The 14,574-nt window shown below is 48.8% G+C and overlaps 1 long non-coding RNA gene across 2 annotated transcripts in view; it reads left to right on the top strand.

The window, feature by feature from the left end:
* LOC148003170 (uncharacterized) overlaps window positions 1-12,837 on the top strand; it is a 70,345-nt gene extending 57,508 nt beyond the window's left edge. For both annotated transcript variants that reach the window (XR_015631340.1, XR_015631338.1), the window contains exon 4: window positions 12,723-12,837. This is a non-coding gene — a long non-coding RNA (uncharacterized LOC148003170). The remainder of the gene's footprint in view (window positions 1-12,722) is intronic.
* Window positions 12,838-14,574: the final 1,737 nt, after the last annotated feature.

Here is a 14,574-nt window from a genome sequence, read left to right as displayed (position 1 = left end):
GAGCGCTTACCTAGGAAGCACAAGGCCCTGGGTTCAGTCCCCAGCTCCGAAAAAAAGAACCAAAAAAAAAAGAGTAAAGAGAGAAAAAAGGTGGTGGTGTGTGGTTCAGCGGTGTGTGTGTATTGTATAGTGGGTGGTGTGTGGTGATATATATATATATATATATATATATACATATATATATATATATATATGAAAGAGAGAGTCTGTTTTACTGGGGCTGTGTAGCATGTAGTTTCTACTACCCTGCTTTAAGATCTGGGCAGACCATGCTATCAACCATTGGTCCCTGGTTCCCTTGTGTCCACAGATGAAAGACACACACACATACACACACACACACACACACACACACACACACACACACTAGCTTATCTTTTAATATGCCTTGTTTGGTACTCTAAATCTGCCCTCAGCTTAGTTGCATTCCTAATCTCCCACCTGCTACCCTAGGTCCAGTTGGGGAAGTGACCAATAGCCATTCCACCTGAGATCTCACATGGCTGGTGGCTCTCTTCCTCTGAAGCATGGTGAATTTTTTCCTCCTCCTGCATCCTCTAGCCTGCCTGTGGGAACGTGGCTACCTCCTCTGCCCAGCCATTGGCCACTAGCATCCTTATTGATTGGTCAAGAGCCATTTGGGGAACAGGACCTTCAGTGTTCACACAGATTCCCAATCAAAGCATCAGAAACACCCCCGACAGGACAGTTCGATAGAGACAGGTTATAGAGACAACAAGCTAGATAAAGGTGAAGACAGAATGAGCCAGAGAATGAGAAGGGACTAGAATAAAATTAGAATAAATTGCCAGAGTTAGTTTGAGGCCAGGCAGATCAATTTGGTCAGAAGCCGAGAAAAGCCAGACTGAGTCAGTCAGTTCGGAAGATTAGATTGTAGGGAGGCTAGGAGCTTCCAGGCCTAGGCTAAGGGATACTTAGGACAGAGAAGAAAATGCTCTGGGCTCAGCCCAAGCCGTGTATTGACACAGCTTAGGTACGGTTCTAATCTCATCACTTCATCTGAGGAAATAGCAATATTTACACTCTGGTCTTCCTCACGCTTGTGTGCCAGATACCTTATCCATGGAGCATCTGCCCTAGCCTAATTTCTAAAAACATTTTGATCATGTCTCAGAGAGTTATTTGTATGCTTATCAATTGTTTCAGTAAGGTGGTTTTCAAGAGTAAAAAACATTTGTATATGATTATTTACTCCTGTTCTGTTCATAATCACCTGAAGTGCAAAGAACACAAATGTCCAAGTGCATTAGACAGAGTTATCTAGAGGAAAAGGACAGATAGAATGCATGTGTATTCTATCGGGGGACTTATTAGAAGGCTGGAGAGATGGAACAGGGGCTAAGAGCTCAAGCTGCACTTGCAGAGGACCTAGGTTCAGTTCCCAGCACCTGCATTGGCTAGCTCCTCACCACCTGTGACTCCAGTTCTAGAGAATCTGATGCTTCTGACTTCCACAGCCACCTCCACTCACTTGCATGTACCATAGTCATACACATAGTTAAATAAAAGATTTATAGGGGGTAGGTAGTCCAATGACAGCCATCCACATGCTGGAGAGGTCGAGAACCCAATAGTGCCCCGCCTACATGGACTCCAGATATCTCAACCTGGTACCAAAAGCCTGGAGCTTGGATGGTCTCCCAGGAAGGCAGTACCATTGACTTAATGTTGGAACTACAAAGAACCTACATCTGGTGTATGCAGAGGCTAGCACCCGTAGCAACAGACACACTGTCCCGGAAAGAGACAGAGGCCAGCAGGCATGCAGGGTTTTAAGTTGGAGCTCTTTATATCTGCACTGTCCATCAGATGGTTCTGCCCACTTGGAAGGATACGTTTCCTTCCTTAGTCCGTCCTCTCTGGAAATCCCCACACAGGCACACTCAGAGCTGTGTCTTCTAGGATATTCTATACCCTGTCAAGTTGACAGTATCAGCCATCACACAAAGCAAAAAGTCGCCACATCATGGAAGACTCCTGAGGGCTGACGAGGGGACCGGAGGCATGAGTAATGACAAATGACCTCATTGAGTTCCTCAGAGGCGAACACAGGGAGTCCTGTGGCAAAAGCACGCGTGCTGTGTGGTTCTGTTTGTATGGTTATCACACAACAGGTAGAAATGAGCCTGTGGTGTATAAGAGGTTCATTTTTAACAGAATATATAACACATAACACACATATATAACTCATATATAATGTATACGCACATATATAATTCATATATAATATACACACACATATATAACTCACATATAAAAATAAGGGTGACCTACCAAAAGGGAGTGCTTTCCTGGGAAGTGATATTACAGACAACGGAGATACTCTATATTGTAATAAAGCCTTGGTTGATACGAACCTATCCATCTGTCAAAACCGGAGCATGAAGATTTGTGGATCCTGGGGTCCAATACACTTTGTCTAAAGCTACAAAGAAATGGAATGAGAGGGCATCAACCGTGAGGAAGAACGATGTAACTGTGCGGGGGGAGGGGTTGGGGGTCACACGACAACTACATGGGGTGGGTGTTTATCATGCTGTCTGTTTACTTGTGCTCCCTGGTCATTTCTTATAATAAAAAAGTGGGGGAAAGCACAGTAGGACTCCACAGATGTTGGCTCAGAGTCTTGGAAATAATCAGAGAAACATCTTGCCAGAACGAAGACCCAAAGCCACTCATGCTGGCTCTCTTCTTGCCCCCTTGGATGTTTATATACTCCTGTAAGGACTGCACTATCTGGAGGCATCTTGCCAAGACTCATCTGAAAATGGCACAGCCCTGGGCTTAGCTGCCACTCGGAGCTAAGATTCGCAGGCACTGGGGATGTCAAGGCTATGACAGTTATTTCCAGGTGGCCTCTGACAGTTTAGAATGGTTACTTCCCCAAGGTGATCTACCTGTTTTGACCAGAGCAGGTCTCTCTATCCTTGATGCTGGGAGCAGTGGAGGGTGGGAGCGCAGCTGGGAGCTCGCCGCAGAAGCTGAGGCAGCTGCTGTCTGCTCCATGCTTCCTTGCTCTGGAGAATGTGTTCCCATTGGCATGGACTAGAAAAGAAGCAAGATCTTCCATCCCCAGGACACTGCCTTAGCTGGAATCTTTTCCTACACCATTCGTTCTCTCTGTTTCACCCAATAGCCATCACTGGAGATGGAAAGATTTTTATTTCCTTCCCACAAGACAGTAACCTCCATCGGGTCACCCCAGGGGTCCCCCAACTGGGGCAGAGGAAGGATATAGTGTGGTTTAGCAGTGTGGCAATGCCTTCCTTGAACTGTGGGCTTCCTTATGAAATTCAAATATATGCACAGAGACCAAGAGTTCCCTGCAAACTCTTTCAGGGTAAAAACCAACCCTGCATCCTAAGTGAAGAATGACAGGGGAGAGACTTGAGACGCCGCCAAGAAATATTCTGCCTGTAACCCAGTGAGCTCCATCCAGTATGGGCTTAAGTGATGCTGGGAGATCATCCCAGTCTTTCAAGTCTTTGGCTGTCTTGGCACAAGTCCTTCTGTAGCTGGGCCTCACCTCCATCTGTACTTCAGCCACTTTCTGTCCTGCCTGCATGTCAGCCTGCACCAAATGTTTTTCAACACAGGAAGTCCTCACCCCTTGGGAGGGGGTTTAGTTTTCTGCCACTTAGAAAAAAAATACGAAAATAGAACATGTAGAAACAACTTTCAGATACATGCACAAATTATCAAATGACTCCCAATGACTTATCGCTATGCCCGTAGATCAGAGCCTCTCTCAACTGCTATTAGAATAACTCCTCACTTCTGGTTTCTGTCTGTACCTGGAGATGAACTGCTCCCACAGTCCTCTGTACCCAAATCTTGTAGGGAGAGAGCTGGTCTTGCAGAAGTGCAGACAATCCTGAGAGTTCAGAGGAGACAACTACTTCTTCCCACATTTCTGACCCAAGAGGAACCCGCCTAGTGCCCTTCAGGCACAGGAACCTAGGAACAATCAGAGGCAGGACCCCTCCAGTTTCTGCCTGCACTGAGAGCTGAAAACCAGTTTCGAGGAGCGCTGACACACCTGAGAGCAGAGGTAAGACCAACTCTTCTGGCCTCAGGGCACACAAAGGCAGAAATCCTCTGGGGCAGGACAATTGCAGTTTCTGGCTGCTCCCAGAGCTGAACTGCTCCCACAACTCTCTGTACCCAAATTGCTTGGGGGAGAGAGCTGGACTCTCAGAAGTGCAGACAATCCTGAGAGCTCAGGGGAGACCACCACTTCTGCTCACATTCCTGGTCCAAGAGGAACCTACCTAGTGCCCTCTGGATATGGGAATATAGGAGCAGTCAATGGCAGGAACCTTTTGGTTTCTGCCTGAGCCCAGAGCTGAAAGCCATTCACCTGGAGTGCTGACATACCTGAGAGCAGAGGTAAGACCAACTCTTGTGCTCCAAGCAACCCACCTGGAGGCTTTACAACACACAAACCCAGGAGCAGCTCTCTGTTCTCAGATCTGGCTGAAAGGAAACAGGTCTATGGGAGTGCTGACACACAGGCTTACAGGAGGGTTAAGCCACCGTCAGAGACAACAAGACAAGCTAACGCCAGAGACAACCTGATGGCGAGAGGCAAGCACAGGAACCTAAGCAACAGAAACAAAGACTACTTGGCTGATGCCAAGTTCTCCCACCAAGCAAATACTGGATATCCAAACACACTGGAAAAGCAAGATTTGGATTTAAAATCACATCTCGTGATGATGAAAGAAGACTTTAAGAAGGCATAAATAACTCCCTTAAAGAAATACAGGACAGCACAAGTAAACAAGTAGAAGCCCTTAAAGAGGAAACACAAAAATCCCTTAAAGAATTACAGGAAAACACAACCAAACAGGTGAAGGGAATTGAACAAAATCATCCAGGGTTTAAAAATGGAAATAGAAACAATAAAGAAAGCACAAAGTGAGACAACCCTGGAGATAGAAAACCTAGGAAAGAGATCAGGAGTCATAGATGTGAACATCACCAACATAGTACAAGAGATAGAAGAAAGAATCTCAAAGGCAGAAGATACCATAGAAAACATCAACACAACTGTCAAAGATAATGTAAAATGCAAAAAGCTCTGAACACAAAACATGCAAGAAATTCAAGACACAATGAGAAGATCAAACCTAAGGATAGTAGAAGAGAGAGAAGATTCCCAATCAACAAAATTATAGAAGAAAACTTCCCTAACCTAAAGAAAGAGATGCCCATAAACATACAAGAAACCTACAGAACTCCAAATAGAATGAACCAGAAGAGAAATTCCTCCTGTCCTATAATAGTCAAAACACCAAATGCACAAAAGAAAGAAGGACTATTAAAAGCAGTAAGGGAAAAAGGTCAAGTGACATATAAATCAGACCTATCAGAATGACACCAGACTTCTCACCAGAGACTATGAAAGCCAGAAGATCCTGGGCAGATGTCATTCAGACCCTAAGAGAACACAAATGCCAGCCCAGGCTACTGTATCCAGTGAAACTCTCAATTACCGTAGATGGAGAAACCAAGATATTCCATGACGAAACCAAATTTACACAATCTCTTTTGACAAATCCAGCCCCACAAAGGATAATAGATGGGAAACTCCACCACGAGGAGGGAAGCTACACCCTAGGAAAAGCAAAAAAGTCATCTCCTTGCAACGAAACCAAAAGCAGACTGACTTCTTGCACTGGTTGGCGCCCCCTCGCCCAAACGGGCCAGTGTACAGAGAGCTGTGGAGTAGCCAGCGCTAAATGAGGCATTCATGTTTTACCCCTTCTCTCCAAGACTTGGGAATCTTTAAGGAAGAGGAAGTGGAAAGATTTTAAGAGCCAGAAGTGGCTGGTGACATTGAGGAAACAGTATTCTCCAGACACAGCAGTACAGATGCTCACGTGGACTCACAGGACCTGTAGATGCTAAAGCCAGAGCAAAGAATACCATCACGGGGTGGGGGTGGGGGTAGACACAAAATCCCCACTAGCTGAGGTGCCATTGGCATTTGGTAGCTACGGGGAGAGGAAGTGTCAGTTTTCTTTAATGCTGTGAACCTTGGTAGGTTGACGACACATCAGGGCAGGTCCTACTTTCAAGACCAGCTGGGCAACGTTAGCTAGATTTGGTGGGGAAAGAGGAAAGAGGAAGAAAAAGAGGGAGAAGATGAGAAAGAAGGAGGAGAAGGAGAGGGGGAGGAGGGGGGAGGAGGAAGGGGATGTTGAAGAAGGAGATGAAGAGGAGGAGGAAGGGAAAGAAAAGGAGAAAAGGAAGAGAGTAGGAAGAGGAGGGGGAAAAAGAGCAGTAAGGGGAAGAGGAGGAGGAAGGGGAAGAGGAGGAGGAAGGGGAAGAGGAGGAGGAAGGGGAAGAGGAGGAGGAAGGGGAAGAGGAGGAGGAAGGGGAAGAGGAGGAAGAAGGGGAAGAGGAGGAGGAAGGGGTAAAAGAAAAAGAAGAAATCTCAAGTTGGGTGGGATGGGAAGGAGGATTGTAGCTGGAAGAGCTGGGAAGAGGGGATGAATTGAAAAACAGCCCACCGAACTTGTACCTGCACATCTGGTCACCACACACCTCTCCCACCCCCTCTGGGAACCATTTAGCACAGTTAGCCCTGGAGATATTTTCTACTTTTGTCCCTCGGGGTCGGAGTGGAGCGACTCTGGAGAAAGTACAGGGAGAAATTTGGTGCACGGACATTCTTCCACAAGACCTCCATGCCCCCGTGGCTATTTTCACCCCAAGCTGTTCTGTGTAGAGGTTGGAGGGACAACTGTCTTCCAAGGCTTGCCCGTGAGGCTGGAGAGCCAATTTATCCTTCCTGTCACACTAAGAGGATCCTTATCTGTATTATCAGCAAAGAGAGCAGGAAGAAGCTGGCCAGGGTGAGCAGGCCACAGAGCAGACAGCCTTTTATTGTGCCAAACTCTTTCTTTAATTTCTGTGACAGAGTAATACAGAGTCTCAGGCCGTGACCTTTTCTCAGGCCATTATAGGAGTCAAATTTGCTTCCGTCAGGAGGCATCACCAGCCGGCTTCATCATCAACTCCACATGTAAGGTGACCCTGTGCAGCGCCAGAGAGAGACAGATGGGCCGGCCCCTCTGCTGCCCAGACAGCACACGAGAGCCTCAACAGATGGCAAGAAAAATGCTGGAATGTGGATCTACAAGTCTCCTGGACCACATCACTCTGAGAAGGGTGGAGGAGGGGGCAGGCAATGTGCCCTAGACCGTCTTCCATGACTATAACAGAATAACCAAGACTGATTAATGCATAAAGAAAAGACACTTGTTTGGACTCATGGATCTGGAGGCTGGGATGCCCTAGATTGAAGGGAGATGTTGGACCCACTTCGGCTGAGGACCGCTGCTGCTGCAGCCTGTGGTGGAAGGTGGTGAACGCAAGCACGAGGGGCAGCCTTCCTTAACCTGCTCTCTGGTACACAGGGGCTCCTCCAGAGCAAGAGCTCATGCTAGAGAGGCATGGGTCCACCTGGGCAGGCTCCACCCCCGTGACGGTAGCCTTCCCAGGATACCCTGACTTCCACACTTCTACACTGGTACCAAGCCTCATTGTGGACTTTGGTGGCCAAACAACATTCAAAGCCTAGCACAGGGCAATAGTGGAAAATCGGCACTAGGGCTCAGAAAAACTCACATGAGAAAACCGTGGCATAGTTTCATGTGCTTTGAACCCCAGCCCTGGGAAGATGGAGACAAGAACCTTCCCAGATAGACAGTCTAGCCTAAATGGTGAACTCCAGAGCAGTTAAATCCCATCTCAGTAAACAAGGTAGATGACACCTGAGGGACAGTGAATGCCCAAGACTGATCTCTGACCTCTACATGCATGTGTACACATTAGCATCTTCAAAACACACACACACACACAAACACACGCACCTACACTCATACATTCACAACACACATACACACACACACTAACACACACTTAAACACACAGTCACACATACACACATGCTCACTCACAACTCTCTCTCTCTCTCTCTCTCTCTCTCTCTCTCTCATGGGTACACACATGGTTGGGCTAGATTGGAGAATTAAAAGGTTATGCATCTGGCACACATAAGTCCTTCTAAATGATGGTTGGGTCTCCGATTACCCTGTGTACAGTAAGTACCTCAGGAAGTCCTTGAACTTCATGTTTATCGGGGAGCCCTCTAGGCAAGACCAACAGGAAGATCAGCCTTGTCTGAGGTTGCAGACTCCATAGAAGAGAGCACCAAGGTCATCTAGATTGGGGCTAGTCAGACAGCAATGCTCCAACCACAGCACCATTCCTCTCAGAGATTCTGGGTGAAGCCGGGCTCACTCTTCACCTTAGCAGCACCTGCTACATGGGAAGCGTCATGGCAAGCATTTTATGTGCCTCATATTAGTATGGTAACCGTGCCTTTCTCTCCCCCTTGCCACAGGCGAGGAAACCATACAATGAAGACACTGTGTCTCTAGGATCTCTCTGGACCTCTGCACTGGGGAGATTTGGGGGTCACTAGTTTCTTCACAGACTCAATTCAGTTTATCCAGAGTCAGAGAAAACAGGCCCTTCTGGGCCCTATTCATGTCCCAGCTGGGTAGTGAGAATCTCTCATTATATAGCACTGTTGTATTACTATACAAGTCTGCAGATTTCTGGAACATTCTAGAGGGTTCCGGATCTTTCTGGAAATTTTCTAGTTCTCTTTCTGGGAACATTAGTATGGGGAGGCATGGAGTCAAGGCCATGGCATGTCAGGAATCTGGTCTGCCAGACCCACAGAGGGAACTCACAGGGGCTGCTGCTCTCCAAGTGAGCGGGGTCTCAGGAAGGTCCCCATCATGGCTGGGTATGAGTCTGTGTCTGGATGAAGGTGAATTTCTGAGTGAATGAATACTCTGAGGGAAGTGGGTGTCTGCTTGCCTGATGTGAGTTGGTGTGAACGCATCTGTGTTTACGTGTCGGTGTGAATGTTATTATGACTGCGTGTGTTGTCTGCATGGCTTGAGTCTCTGTGTATGCATGTCTTCAGGGAGTGTGTCAGACACACTGGTGTCTGTGAGTGTGAGTCTTGTGTGTATCTTTGGTATGTGACAGTGTGTGTATAAGTTTCTGTGCAGGTATGTGAAAGTGAGACTCTCTCTCTCTCTCTCTCTCTGTGTGTGTGTTGGTGTGCGAATGTGGCATGTCTGTGTATGATAGTGTGAGAGTGCGTCTGTGTGTGTCTAGGCATGTGTGCCTGTGTGTTCATCTGCGAGTCTGTGGTAACAAGAATCACAGCGTGTGCACGCTGTGTGAGAAGTTGGTGAGCTATATATACATACAGGCATCCGCGGGGAGTCTGAGGCGTTCCCTGTGGAGTTTGCGCTAGTGTGTGAAGAAACCGCTGAGGTCGATTCGGAATTGACTTGAGGCTGGGTAGCAGTGACAGTCAGGCACAGGGTGGAGAGGGATGCTTGCTCCAGTGATTGAGTGGAGGAGGCGGCAGAGCTGAGAGGCCCAGGGTTCACGGGGAGGCCGGCAGGGGGCGCTGTGCGGCACAGACCGCTGTGGCTTTCAGAGGTCTCGGAGGAAGCCTAGGCACTGGGCATCCAGGGCTCAGCCAGGGGACTCTCAGCCAGGGAACTCGGAGATGCTAGAGGGAACCCAGGCCACAGAAACCGGAGAGGGCCTCCCCTTCCGGCCCTGTCTCTGGAAAAAACGTAGGCGTTGTCTTTGTCTCCCCTACACCAGGGCTGACTGTGTGTAGTGTCATAGACTTCCGGGGTCTTTTCTTCTACCCTTCTGGCTTGTGTTTGCTTAGTAGCTATGCAGTTAGGGGTTCTCAGCCCGCTTTGTCCCTTCACCAAGGGTTTGCTCACTCAGAGCTGGGCCCCGCCACCTCCCAGCTGTCTCTCTGGCGGATCTGGCGCCCTAACCCTGGGTTCTGGCATTAGAGTGGTTGCCATGGGGACCTCACCATTTCATGTGTTGATGCTGGATTCAGCAGGAGATGGATGTGAGGAAAGGGGGAAGGTGAGAGGGCGAGGGGAGGAAACAGAATTCTTAGGGTCCCTCCAGGGTCGGGGCTTGGGAGGTGGTCAGGAAGAAGTAGGAAGGGTTGCCTGAGTTTCCTCAGCCAGAAGCAAAATAGCCCCAGCTGGCGACTTAAAACAAAAGCTATATTCCTCTTTAATTGCCTGAAGTGAAAAAAATCAAGTTTCAAGCAGAGTTGGTTCCTGCAGGAGGACTCCCAGGGAGAACTTCCACCTCCACCGCCTTTCAGTCTTGTCTGTCAGTGTCCTATTGTGTGTGTGCGCACGCGCACAGAGATGCGTCACTCTGACTCTCTGGGGCCTTCTTCTCTGTTCTTCTGTCCACTGGGCCTTCTCTGTCTGTATGCCCATCCCCTGCCATCTCCTGTAAGAGCACACTCTCCAGGAACCTGGGGAGGTGGCCCAGCAGGTAAGAGCACTTGGTCCACCAGCCTGAAAGCCTGAGTGCAAGTCGCAGTTTCCAAGTTAGAGCCAGTAACTTCAACAATAAGGAGGCGGAAATAGGAGGATCCTAGAAGCTGGTGGCCTCACTAATCAAAATGGTGAGAGACCCCATCTCTGGTAATGAGGTAGAAAGACACTCAACATTCTCCTCTGGCCTCTGTGGGCCTTCCATGTATGCAAGCATGCATACATGCATGCACACAGATACACACATGTACACACATGCATGCACACTTACACCCACCCATGTACACACAGGAACGCACACGCATACATGCATGCACATATATGAACACATATACCCATGCACAGGCACACACATGCACATATATATGAACACATGCACGCATGCACACACGCATACACATTATGAACACACATGTGCATACATAAACACACATACACATGCACATATATGAACACACATACACACATGCACACTTGTATGCACATATATGAACACACATGCATACGCATGCGCGCGCGCGCACACACACACACACACATGTTTGTAAGATACACCCTTCAGGGGACTTAAGGCCTTCCCTCAATCCATTAGTCTCATCATTCCTGAGTCCCACTGTCCCAAAGAAGGCCACTTCTCCAGGTTCCAGTGGGTGGGAACTTGGTCACATCTATTTGAAGACCACCTAGCTGTGATTTGGATCTGAAATATTTCCCACTGTTTTTAATACCCAGTTCCCAGCTGGTGATGCTGTTCTGGGAGGTAGGCCCTAGCTGGAGGAAGTGGGTTGCTGGTGGGCCTTTAAGGGTTACATCCTGGCCTAGAGCCATCCTGACCTCCACTGCCTCATCTGCCAAGATGTGCGCAGTAGCCACTTCGAACTCTCACTGTTGCAGATGGCACAGCCTTGGTCACCACACCTTCTCAGCCATGACAGGTTGATGTCCTCTAAAACCATGAGCCCCAAAGAAATCCTCTGTTCTGCTTGTTTTGTTGGGTTCTCCACCACAAGGAAACAAGTAGTGAATACCCCACGGCTTCACGCCGAGCCCCAGGGCCAGGCAAGGAGACTTCGGGGCAGATTCACCTCAGCACTCACAGGACCTCCTGCTCGTGTCTCCCAGGGCTATGCTGGGGTAGCCATGTGCACACCTTTGCAAGCAGATGGGCTGAGTGGGCACTTAGCTTAGCTGCCTGCTAGCTGTGAGTCTGGCAGAAGTGGCTGACCCTGTTTGTGGGCTTGTCTGAACCGTAGGTCCAGGATGAAATGTTTCCTTCCTCGAAGGCCTGTTGTGGGCAGCAGAGAGGTTAGGCTCTTCCAACAACCCTTAGTAAACCATGTTGTGTGAACGCTGGATGTGGCTGCTGTCACTCCTAACTAGCTCCCACTTAGCACTCATCCTAGGAGCAAGAAACTGTGCTTGGTAGAAACATCCCTAAGGAGAATGCGCAGACGGAGACCTAAGGCCACCCTACCATGCAACCCTTCTCAGGGTCTTTTTTTAAATTTTAGAAGCATACATGTGTATGTGCATGCATGCGTGCATGAGTGTGTGTGTGTGTGTGTGTGTGTGTGTGTATGCACACGTGTGGTTTAAGTGTGGGCATGCACATGGCAGGAATGTGGAGGAAGGCAGTTTTATCCTTCCACCATGGGTTCTGGGAATCGAACCCGGATCCTCAGGTTTGTGGCCTGCTGAGCCATCTCGGCAGTCCTTCTTTCTCAAGGCTCTACCCCACACCATTCACACAAAAACTTCTCCTCCATTTTTGGAAAAGTGAAGACAGGTCAATGACTTTTCCCTATCCGGTAATTTCCCCCAAGGAGTTATTACCTCTTTGCAATGCGAAGACCTGCCTTTCCTTTAGAGTTTGGGGGTTGCCTCCAGGCTGAGCATAAAGCGTGTCCCACAATGATGACATCATAGAGACAGTGGACACACCGATACCTGTTTGTGCTCAGTGGCAAAACAGAAAGTTGGATCCTTACGTGAAAGCCCTTTGTTGGAAATATCTTTCACTTATGAAAGGAAGTCGGGGAACCACTGTGGGGGCTCATAGAGCAACTGCAGATACACAATCTCACTCTGTTCTCATTTGACAGGCGATGGCGTTGAGCTTCCAGATGGTTTTAAAACTGGACCATAGTCACATGACTGGGAAATGGAATCTTCAAAGACCAGGCTGTGTCAGGATGTCGCTGAGGCTGGGAGGGGGACTGTTCTCTCATTCTCTGTGTAGCCTATAGCTGAATTTTGATGTATTTATACATTTTTTAGGACTATCCAGGATTGAAATCTCGCCTGCTCCAGGAGGACCCTCTTGGTTGAAGCTCCCTCTGTTCTGTGAGCCTCTCATTCTGCTGATTTAGCCAAATGGTACCACCGAGCAGTTTTCAGGCTTCCTGTCATTATTTCCCCCTGCAGAGGAAGACCTCACAGGACTGAGACTGATTTCTAGTCCCTTCCTGACTGATGCTTCTAGAAGGAGCCCACACACATCCACTGCATTGAATTCACCTGTTTAAAACTTCTTTCTAAACAAGGTCAGCCTGTGTTGGCTTCTGTGGTGGTCTCAAAGGACATCGCCTCTCACCCTGCCTTGTGCATGCTGAAGAGTCTATTGAACCAAAGGAGTCCTCAGACCCAGGTTGGTCCTGACTCCATCTCCAGGGCTAACCTCAGGCACAGCATTGCAGGAAATCTTGCAGGTCACTCTTGGGACCATCACAGGCCTCCCATCTTGCAGATGAGGGGCCTGAGGCCCTAAAGCAAAGATCTCTCAGTTCTGCAATTTAGCTTTCAATAGGTCACTCACCTGGGCCACCTGTGCGGCTGTGCTCCATTTGTTCTTTTAATGGGGTGTGGAGAGGGAGTTTGGCAGAGGGGGTTTGCCTGTGGATTCACTCACTCAACATTTGAAGGCACTTACTAAGTGCAGGCCACGTCGATGAACCAAACAGACGAATATCCCTGCCCTGGCAGAGTATGCGGTCCAGAAAGAGAAGGGAGACAGACGCTAAGTAGCAGACACACATGGGAGGAAATTATAGCTTGGAAGGAGATAAGTGCTCCGAAGAGAAGAAGCAGCTGGAAAATTGAGATACCAGTGTACCTGGAGGGTGGGAAATGGATCACCACAGAATGGCCAGGGAGCCCAGGACTTTCCCCTTCCTCACCAAAGCATCCTGTGGAGTTTTAAAGAGGAAGCATCCTTTCCCCTGCTGGCTTCAGCCCCTTACAGAAGATGACTTCTGAGACATCTCCAGTGACACCAAGCAGTCTCTGAGCCCAGGCTGTCCCCTGGGAAGAGGGTAGAACCTGGGACCCAGTAGCCAGCACTCCAAGCGAGTAAAGCACGGTGTGTCCCTGAGTGGGTTTGTGCCATGCACCACAGCACCCCCCAGCACAGAGCATACTGGCAGTCAAAAAGATGTGCACAAGGTGCTGATGATGGCTACCAGTGGTCCAGGGGGGAGTTCTGAAAGGCCATGCTCTCTCTTCTTGAAAATGTTTCCCTTACTTGACCTCCAGGGTCTCAGAGGCTCCTGGGTCACCTCTTCCTATTCCTATCCGTGTTGCTGGCTTCACTTGCCCCCCCCCCCCCCGCCTAGTCCTCAGATGTGGAAGAGATTCACGGACTCAGCCCTCCCATGGCTTAACTGCCGGTTCTGCACACGCCCATCTGTTCTCGAGCCTTTAAACACCATTTAGAAGCCAAAGATTCTTAAATTTTTATCTCTACCTTGGACTTCGCATTGGGTCCAGATCTATATATCCAACTGCCTGCCTGATGTCTCCACTGAGAGGCCTGATAGGTAGTGGTGGCTGTGAATATACTCTCTTCACATGTCCTGTGGTGAAGACCACATGACCACTGCGATCAATACCCTGCCATCTCCCACCGGTCCTGCCCTCATGCTACCGCAGTGCACCGAGGATAGAGGGATGGAGTTAGGCCAAGCGTCTTCCAATGCCATAATGCCCCTAAAAGGGGAGATTTGACTCCAGGACTCCAAGTTGGCTCAACAAACCATTCTCAGCCTGTGCCACGGGGAGGTGCTTCTCTGTCCCGAGCCCAAGAGGCTGAGATCCCAAGAGCCTGTGAAGCCCAAGAAATCAGGATCCTTCT

This window comes from Rattus norvegicus, chromosome 10 (genome assembly GCF_021556685.1).
Source record: "Rattus norvegicus strain SHRSP/BbbUtx chromosome 10, alternate assembly SHRSP_T2T, whole genome shotgun sequence".
In the NCBI taxonomy this organism is placed as follows: Eukaryota; Metazoa; Chordata; class Mammalia; order Rodentia; family Muridae; genus Rattus; species Rattus norvegicus.
Note: the sequence above shows the minus strand (reverse complement) of the source record. Positions and strands in the feature narration are given on the sequence as shown.